The 7,689-nt window shown below is 45.4% G+C and overlaps 1 protein-coding gene across 1 annotated transcript in view; it reads left to right on the forward strand.

Annotated features, from left to right (window-relative positions):
* Nucleotides 1-2,045: 2,045 nt before the first annotated feature.
* Nucleotides 2,046-7,689, forward strand: part of SLC35A3 (solute carrier family 35 member A3) — a 30,888-nt gene continuing 25,244 nt past the window's right edge. The window contains exon 1 of the mRNA XM_032804978.2: nucleotides 2,046-2,154. The gene's annotated coding sequence lies outside the window, so the exon portion shown is untranslated. The remainder of the gene's footprint in view (nucleotides 2,155-7,689) is intronic.

The following is a 7,689-nucleotide window of genomic DNA, read 5'->3' on the forward strand; positions in this document are numbered from 1 at the left end:
ATTCCTGATCTGGTGGCAGCGAGAATATCCAAGCTGGTAGTGAGCTTGGGGGAGTTTCAGGTAAGCCCCCAGATTTTGGACGCAAAAGTCCAGGTTTGGGACAGGACCAGATTGTGGACGCTAAAGTTCAGGTCTGGGACTGGGAGGCTAGATTACCACAAGATGCAACTCTCAAATCATGCACAAATTACTATCCGTTGCCATGTCTTATATACCTTACTTGTTTACAGATATGTTCACAGGTGCTACAATTCATCATTTATAATTCATTAACTACCGGATCTTTTAATTAACTATATCCTTAACCCATACTACTGACCCCCCCCCTTTGATTGATTACCTCCTGTACCACAAACAAAAGAACAAAAGAAAATGATAAATGATCACATGTACTTATGCTAGCTAGCAGGCCTAAGAATGTAAACTTCTGACCCCACGCCATATTGCCTAGTTACTTGGAGCTTTTCTCCCCCACCCCTCCCAACGATGCTGAGCATGCATAAGCATCATGTATGTCACACTTTATACAGGGGCAAGTGAATCACTTGAGATTATTACGTTAAATCCTTGCTGCTGTGGAAAGCATACAAAAAACTATCATTCCTATGAACTGGAGGTTTCCATCCAAACAGATGGACAACACACAATGTACAGAGAGAGGAAGGTTCTTCCTTAGGTTGTATTTTTTCTTTTTCACTTTAACATACCGGGGCACTGCATTTACAAAGCTCTTATTCTGGGGTGAAAGTAACACTCAACACTTATGGGTACGGAGCTGGCTCCCCCAGCCAGCCCATCTGCGCTGCCTGGCCCGCGCCGCGGGGGCTCCAGTGGCAATTTAAAGCACTTTAAGCAGGGTCCTTTGTCCCGGCAGCACTAACGTTGTTGCCTCTATTGGCCCACCTCCCCCATAGCAGCCCTGTCGGTAGGGACCTGGCAGGGCTGCAGACGGGGAGCACACAAGGGGTAGTGACACTACACTGGTAATGCTTTAATGTCGGTTGCTACTGACCAGTACTGGTAGCCACTTTTTACCAGTACATTGTACAGGTCTGTACTGGCTTACTTTCACCCCTGATATTTCTTATTACAAGGTGGGTTACAGTACATCTTCTTCTCACTGACTTTCCATCATGCTCCCAGGCCATGACCTCCCTTCTCTGGCTCCGAGTATTGTTCCCCTGCAGTCTCTGACTCAGGGTTTGGCACAACGTGTGCACTTGGCCTGCCCTCTCCTCTCTTAGTACCTGGGGGGGAGGGGAGACAGATTGTATCAGTTAAATTATCATGCTGTCTTTTCCAGGCACTGCCCCAACACCTATATGACTGCTGGGTCCTGACCTCACACCCCATGGCCCCCCACCACCTTAGATACCTACAGACCCCTCTGCCCCAAACACTCCCACGCACACCCCATGCCCCCATCACCCTAGATGCCTACAGACCCGTGCCCCAAACACCCCCACGCAACCCACGCCCCATCACCTAGATACCTACAGCCCCGTGCCAAACCACCCACGCACACACACGCACCATCACTAGATACTACAGACAAGTGCCTCAACACCCCACGCACCCCAACCCATCACCCTAATACCACAGACTCCTCGTGCAACACACCACGCACACACGAACGCCCATCGACCCTAGAACATACAGACTCTGTGCCAAACACCCCCACATTTACGCCACGCCCCCAATCCAACCTAGATACCTTACAACCTGTCCCCAAACACACCACGCAACACACCTAGCCCCCATCACCCTAGATAAATACAACTCTGTCCCCAAACACACACGCAACGCCCGCCCTCGTAGCCTTACATCTTTTTGGACGAGCCACAAACCGCCTCGTCCTGCAGCGCTCGGGCTGCGGCGGCTCCGGGCCGGGGTGGGGCAGCCCAGCCGCTTCCCGCGGCGCACGAGGCCAAGCCGGGGACCGCCGGCGGCGACACGGCTCAGATAGAGCTGAGAGCGGAGCCAGCTCGCTGCGCGCCAGGTCTTGGGAACCGAGCAGGCGGGGCAGCGGCTGCAGCCGGGGCCTTTGCGGAGCTGGACCGACCTAGACCTGGCAGCCGGAAGCGCCTGCACAGCGCCGTGCGGGCCGGCGGCGAGGGGCTGGCAGGGAGCGGGGCCGTGCTCCCAGCGCGGGAGGTGAGACGCCTCCTGGGGTCGGGGCAGGGGCAAGGGTCAGCTCGGTCAGGGCCGAGACCGGGTAGCTACGGGACTGAGGGGCCGGGCATGGGATTGGGACAGCCCCGGCGAGGGGCTGGGGTGGGGAGAGGGGGTTGTATGGGGGAAGGATATAGGATTAGGGTGGCCCGGAGGAGGAGAGGGGGGCTGTATGGGGCGGCTGTATGGGGCGGCAGGGCACAGGATTGGGATAATCCCCAGGGGAGGAGAGGGAGGCTGTATGGGGGGCGCAGGGCACAGGATTGGGGTAATCCCCAGGAGAGGAGAGGGAGGCTGTATAGGGGGCGCAGGGCACAGGATTGGGGTAGCTTCTGGGGGGAGGAAGGGGGGCTGTATGAGGGGCAGGGCACAGAATTGGGGTAGTCTCTGGGGGGGGAGAGGAGGGATGTATAGGGGGAGGGGGTGACGTGTGTGAGTGGGGGGGGCTAGGTTATGATATTGGGGTAGAGGATATATGTTGGCTTGAGGAACAGGAAGTTGTGTTGAAATAGCCAGGGAGAGGATGAGGTGAGATCAGGAAGCAAAAAAACATGGACAGCAGATGTTTCTCAATTCCGGATGATGAAATCCCAGTTGTCACTCACCTGCCTGGGACAGTATCTCTGATTCACACCAATATAAAATACACACACAGATCCCTTCAAATAGCACATAAATTATACCACATTTAATACAGTACTAGGTATATTTTATAAGAAAAATTTTGTAACATTGGAACTTTGTATCGGGCTTTTGAGATCAAAATTTTTACAATCTACATCAAGCAAACAGAAAATGAAGACAAAGGACACAGTAGGCAAGAGTAAACAATACTGAGAATTGCACTGAATGAAGTGTATATTTTAATTGAGAATGTGGCAGAAGGGAAAGGAGGTTGCTTGTGGAAAGCAAGGGAAAAGCAGTCTTTTGAGGAAGAATTTGGAGGAGACTGAGAACATTTGATACACTGAAAGAAGGATGTCATTTTGAGCAGTGTGGAAAACACATACAACAGACTATTCAGCAGTTAAGCTTCCACAACAATGTTAATTCATCTGCATTATACAGAAGTATAATTTGATTTGTAATTACTGGTTTTTGCTAATAAGCACCTGTGGGTTTGTCTTCATTGTGAGTTAGCTCAAGTGAGAGTGGCCACACTGTGAAACAACACTTGAACTACACAGAATGGTTGTATTAGCAGTTATTTGTAGCTGCATCCCCATTAGTAGCTGAGTCATCAGCAGTATTCATGGTTCAACCGATAACCCTGCAAACTAGCTTGAGTTTAAAGCACTAATTAATTCAAATTGGAGGTTTTTGTGTGTGTGGACAGGAGTTGGGATGGGGACAGTACTTGAGTTATACTTGGGACTAATACTGTAGTGAAGACAAGCTCTTTGTATGCATTTATATTTGAGGTGGGGTCTGAACCAAAACCCAGAGCTGAAGACCCTCAGATTTTGGGGAAATTCAGATTAGATCTGAATTTTGCAGCTCAGACCTGTTTCTACAGTGATATGTACAATGAATAGTACAGTGTATGCACTGTTTTTTTGTTTGTTTTTTTTTTTGAAAGAGAGAGAGAGAAATTTGATACCGTATGCCTTACTGCCTATGTTGACAGACAAGGTTTGGCTTGATAAATGTTATGTCAATGTAAAACTTTTACACCAGGATGTGTGTACAATAACTCTTAATATCATAAACACTACTGATATTAGATTCAACTCAATAACTTCCTCAATTTCCTACGTAAAGGAATACTGAATGTTTACAGGTTCAATATTTGATCTCGCTTACTGGTCATCTAACTTGTGAGATCTTATTTCTAGGCTCTACATTTGTGTGTAAGAGGTGAGGTAGAGAAGGAGCTGCAGATTTAACCTCAGGTAACTTTAAATATCTCATGCAATACTTGAGCTTCTCAGTTTCCAATTCTTGCTGTTCATATATATGCATATAGGGTTGTGGTGGTGTTATTTTTTTCTAAATAAAAAGGTTTTCCAAGAGATTTTTCATTTGAAAAATAAAGAAAGAAAATAAAGATGATTTGTTTTGCAATAGCTCCTGAAAGCTCACAATCCCAATGGAGTCCCCTAAGTTCCCTGTAAGCTGCGTGGCTAAGCAGCAGCCTACTTGGTGCTGCCCGGGCACTCAGGGTACTCGCCCTGCCATGGCCAAGGGAAAGGCGCAGCACGTGCTCCTCCCCGATCCCCCAACTCAGCCCTGGACCTGCCACGGCTGGGGGAGGGACACCTATCCTGCAGCCCCAGCCCTGGAGCCTCTCCCCTCGAGCCCAGGTGCTGCAGCTGGGAGAGCGAGCTGGGGGGACTCCTCTCTCCCCTCTGTAACGCTTGAGCACCTTTGTGCACCCCAAACTCTTCATCTCCAGCCCCACCCCAGAACCGGCACCCCCAGCTGAAGCCCTCACACCCCTGCACCCCAACCCTCTGCCCCAGCCCTGAGCCCCCTCCCACATGCCAAACCCTTCAGCTCCACCCCCGCCACATTAATTTTATGTGCACCATCACCTTCATATTGGTGCACATAACAAAATTGATTCTGCATTTGTATGGGAAAAATTAGAAGGAACACTGGTCCCCAGGCTGCTAGGTTTTCTACAAATGCCGGAAGAGACAGCTGTTGTCCCAAAGAAGTTACAATAGTATTTGAAACTAGACAGGCAAGTGAGGATAAGGACTCCAGTGATGTCAGACATCAGTGATATTGGAGTTTTCCACTTTAATGTACCAGAGTGTCAGTGGCATACCCTCCCTATCCTTAAAGGGGCCCTAACTCTTAGCCACAGAAGACTATCTAATTGAAACAGAGTTGAAAAGGATTCATGGAGAGAGGGAATTTTTAGCAAATAAGTTTTCTTATGTAACTATCCTGTAGAGAATTTTTAAAAAATGCATTTTCTGACACTTAGTCATAGCAGCATGCTCGTAAAAGGGGGAAATGTAGTATTGTGCTCTGGGAGTTCAGTCCCTGTGCTGGAACAATCATCATGTATTTTTTTACTGGATGCATTTTATATTCCCATCATGAAAATATTCAGTTGCAGGTTGTTGTGTTTTTAAACTCCTTAACTGGATAGAAAAAGTAGAAAAGCTGCCCTTAGAAAAGCTCCTATTGAAAACAAAACTTTGTTGGCTGAGCAAGTGTTGTTGGCTGAGCTTCTGCAAGTGGAGAGAGGGGGAAAATCTTTGCTTGAGCATTTTTTATTTAATGTGAAAACATTGCTGAAGAAAGTGTGTACGAAGAGAAATACAACTTGTTTTACAGTATTGACTTTAAAGTGCCTTACAAAGAGAATGAGTCACAAACAGAAGAACAAAAGAATGTGACTGAGGTGAGATTTGAAATGATAAAATGATTTAATGGCTTGGATGGAAGAAGTGCAGTTGAAGGTGTGCCTGACAACCAAGGAGAGTTAATAGGAGGGGACAGAGGCCACATCTAGACTACGCGCCGTATTGGCGCGTTAAAATCGATTGCTCGGGGATCGATATATCGCGTCTGATCTAGACGGGATATATCGATCCCTGAGCACACTTATATCGATTCCGGAACTCCACCAAAACCAACGGAGTTCCGGAATCGACATGGCGAGCCGCGGACATCGATCCCGCGCGGTGAAGACGGGTGAGTAAATCGATTTTAGATATTCGATTTCAGCTACGCTATTCTCATAGCTGAAATTGCGTATCTAAAATCGATTTTTGCGCGTAGTGTAGACCTGGCCAGAGAGGAAACCAATGTTAAGAGTGCGGTTTGAGAGTGGAGCTGGTCTGTGGAGAGTTTTTAAAACAAGAAGCATAGTAATTGGGATTAGTCCAAGTGCAATTATTTATAAAACCAATTGTGACTTTGCACACACAGTATAGAGACTACATATTGAAAAAATGTCATTTTTCTGGTCTTTACTATTTAGCAAAACTTGTGACATTTAGGAAGTGTTAGTGGATATCTAAATTCCAGCACATAAACTAGTTCAACAATACTTTTTGGTAGACTTTTAGTTATTAAGAATTTCTGTGCATTCTAATTGCCATCTGTGTCCTGCGTCCCACTCATTGAATATTTTACTACATTAGATATACTTTAGGGCTATCGATTAATTGCAGTTAAACTCATGCAATTAACTAAAAAAAATTAACTGCAATTAAAAAATTAATCACAATCACACTGTTACACAACAGAATACCAATTGAAATTTATTAAATATTTTGGATGGTTTTTCTACATATTCAAATATATTGATTTCTATTACAATACAGAATACAAAGTGTACAGTGCTCACTTTATATTATTTTAATACAAATATTTGCACTGTAAAAATGATAAAAGAAATCGTATTTTTCAATTCACCTCATACACGTACTGTAGTACAATCTCTATCATGAAAGTGTAACTTACAAATGTAGATTTTTTTGTTGTTGTATATAACTGCACTCAAAAACAAAACAATGGAAAACTTTAGAGCCTACAAGTCCACTCAGTCCTACTTCTTGTTCAGCCAATCGCTAAGACAAACAAGTTTGTTTACATTTATGGGAGATAATACTGCCTTTTTCTTATTTACAATGCCACCTGAAAGTGAGAACAGGCATTCATATGGCACTTTTTTAGCCAGCATTGCAAGGTATTTACGTGCCAGGTATGCTAAACATTTGTGTGCCCCTTCATGCTTCAGCCACCATTCCAGAGGACATGCTTCCATGTTAATGATGATGATCATTAAAAAAATAGTGCGTTAATTAGATTTGTGACTGAACTCCTTCGGGGAGAATTGTATGTCCCCTGCTCTGTTCTACTCGCATTCTGCCATATATTTTGTGTTATAGCAGTCTCGGATGATGACCCAGCCCGTGTTGTTTGATTTATGAACACTGTCACTGCAGATTTGACAAAATGCAAAGAAGGTACCAATGTGAGATTTCTAAAAACAGCTGCAGCACTTGACCCAAGGTTTAAGACTCTGAAGTGCTGTCCAAAATCTGAGAGTGATGAGGTGTGGAGCATGCTTTCGGAAGTCTTAAAAGAGCAACATTCAGATGTGGAAACTACAGAACCTGAACCACCAAAAAAGAAAATCAACCTTCTGCTGGTGTCATCTGACTCAGATGATGAAAATGGACATGCATCAGTCTGCTCTGCTTTGGATCGTTATGGAGCAGAACCTGTCATCAGCATGAATGCATATCCTCTGGAATGGTGGTTGAAGCATGAAGGGACATATGAATCTTTAACACATCTGGCGTGTAAATATCTTGCAACACTGGCTACAACAGTGCCATGTGAACACCTGTTCTCGCTTTCAGGTCACATTGTAAACAAGAAGTGGGCAGCATTATCTCCTGCAAATGTAACCGAACTTGTTTGTCTGAGGATTTGGCTGAAGTAGGACCAAGTGGACTTGTAGGCTCTGAAGTTGTACATTGTTTTATTTTTGAATGCAGTTATTTTTTTGTACATAGTTCAACATTTGTGTGTTCAACTTTCATGATA

This window comes from Chelonoidis abingdonii, chromosome 7 (genome assembly GCF_003597395.2).
Source record: "Chelonoidis abingdonii isolate Lonesome George chromosome 7, CheloAbing_2.0, whole genome shotgun sequence".
NCBI lineage: Eukaryota > Metazoa > Chordata > Testudines > Testudinidae > Chelonoidis > Chelonoidis abingdonii.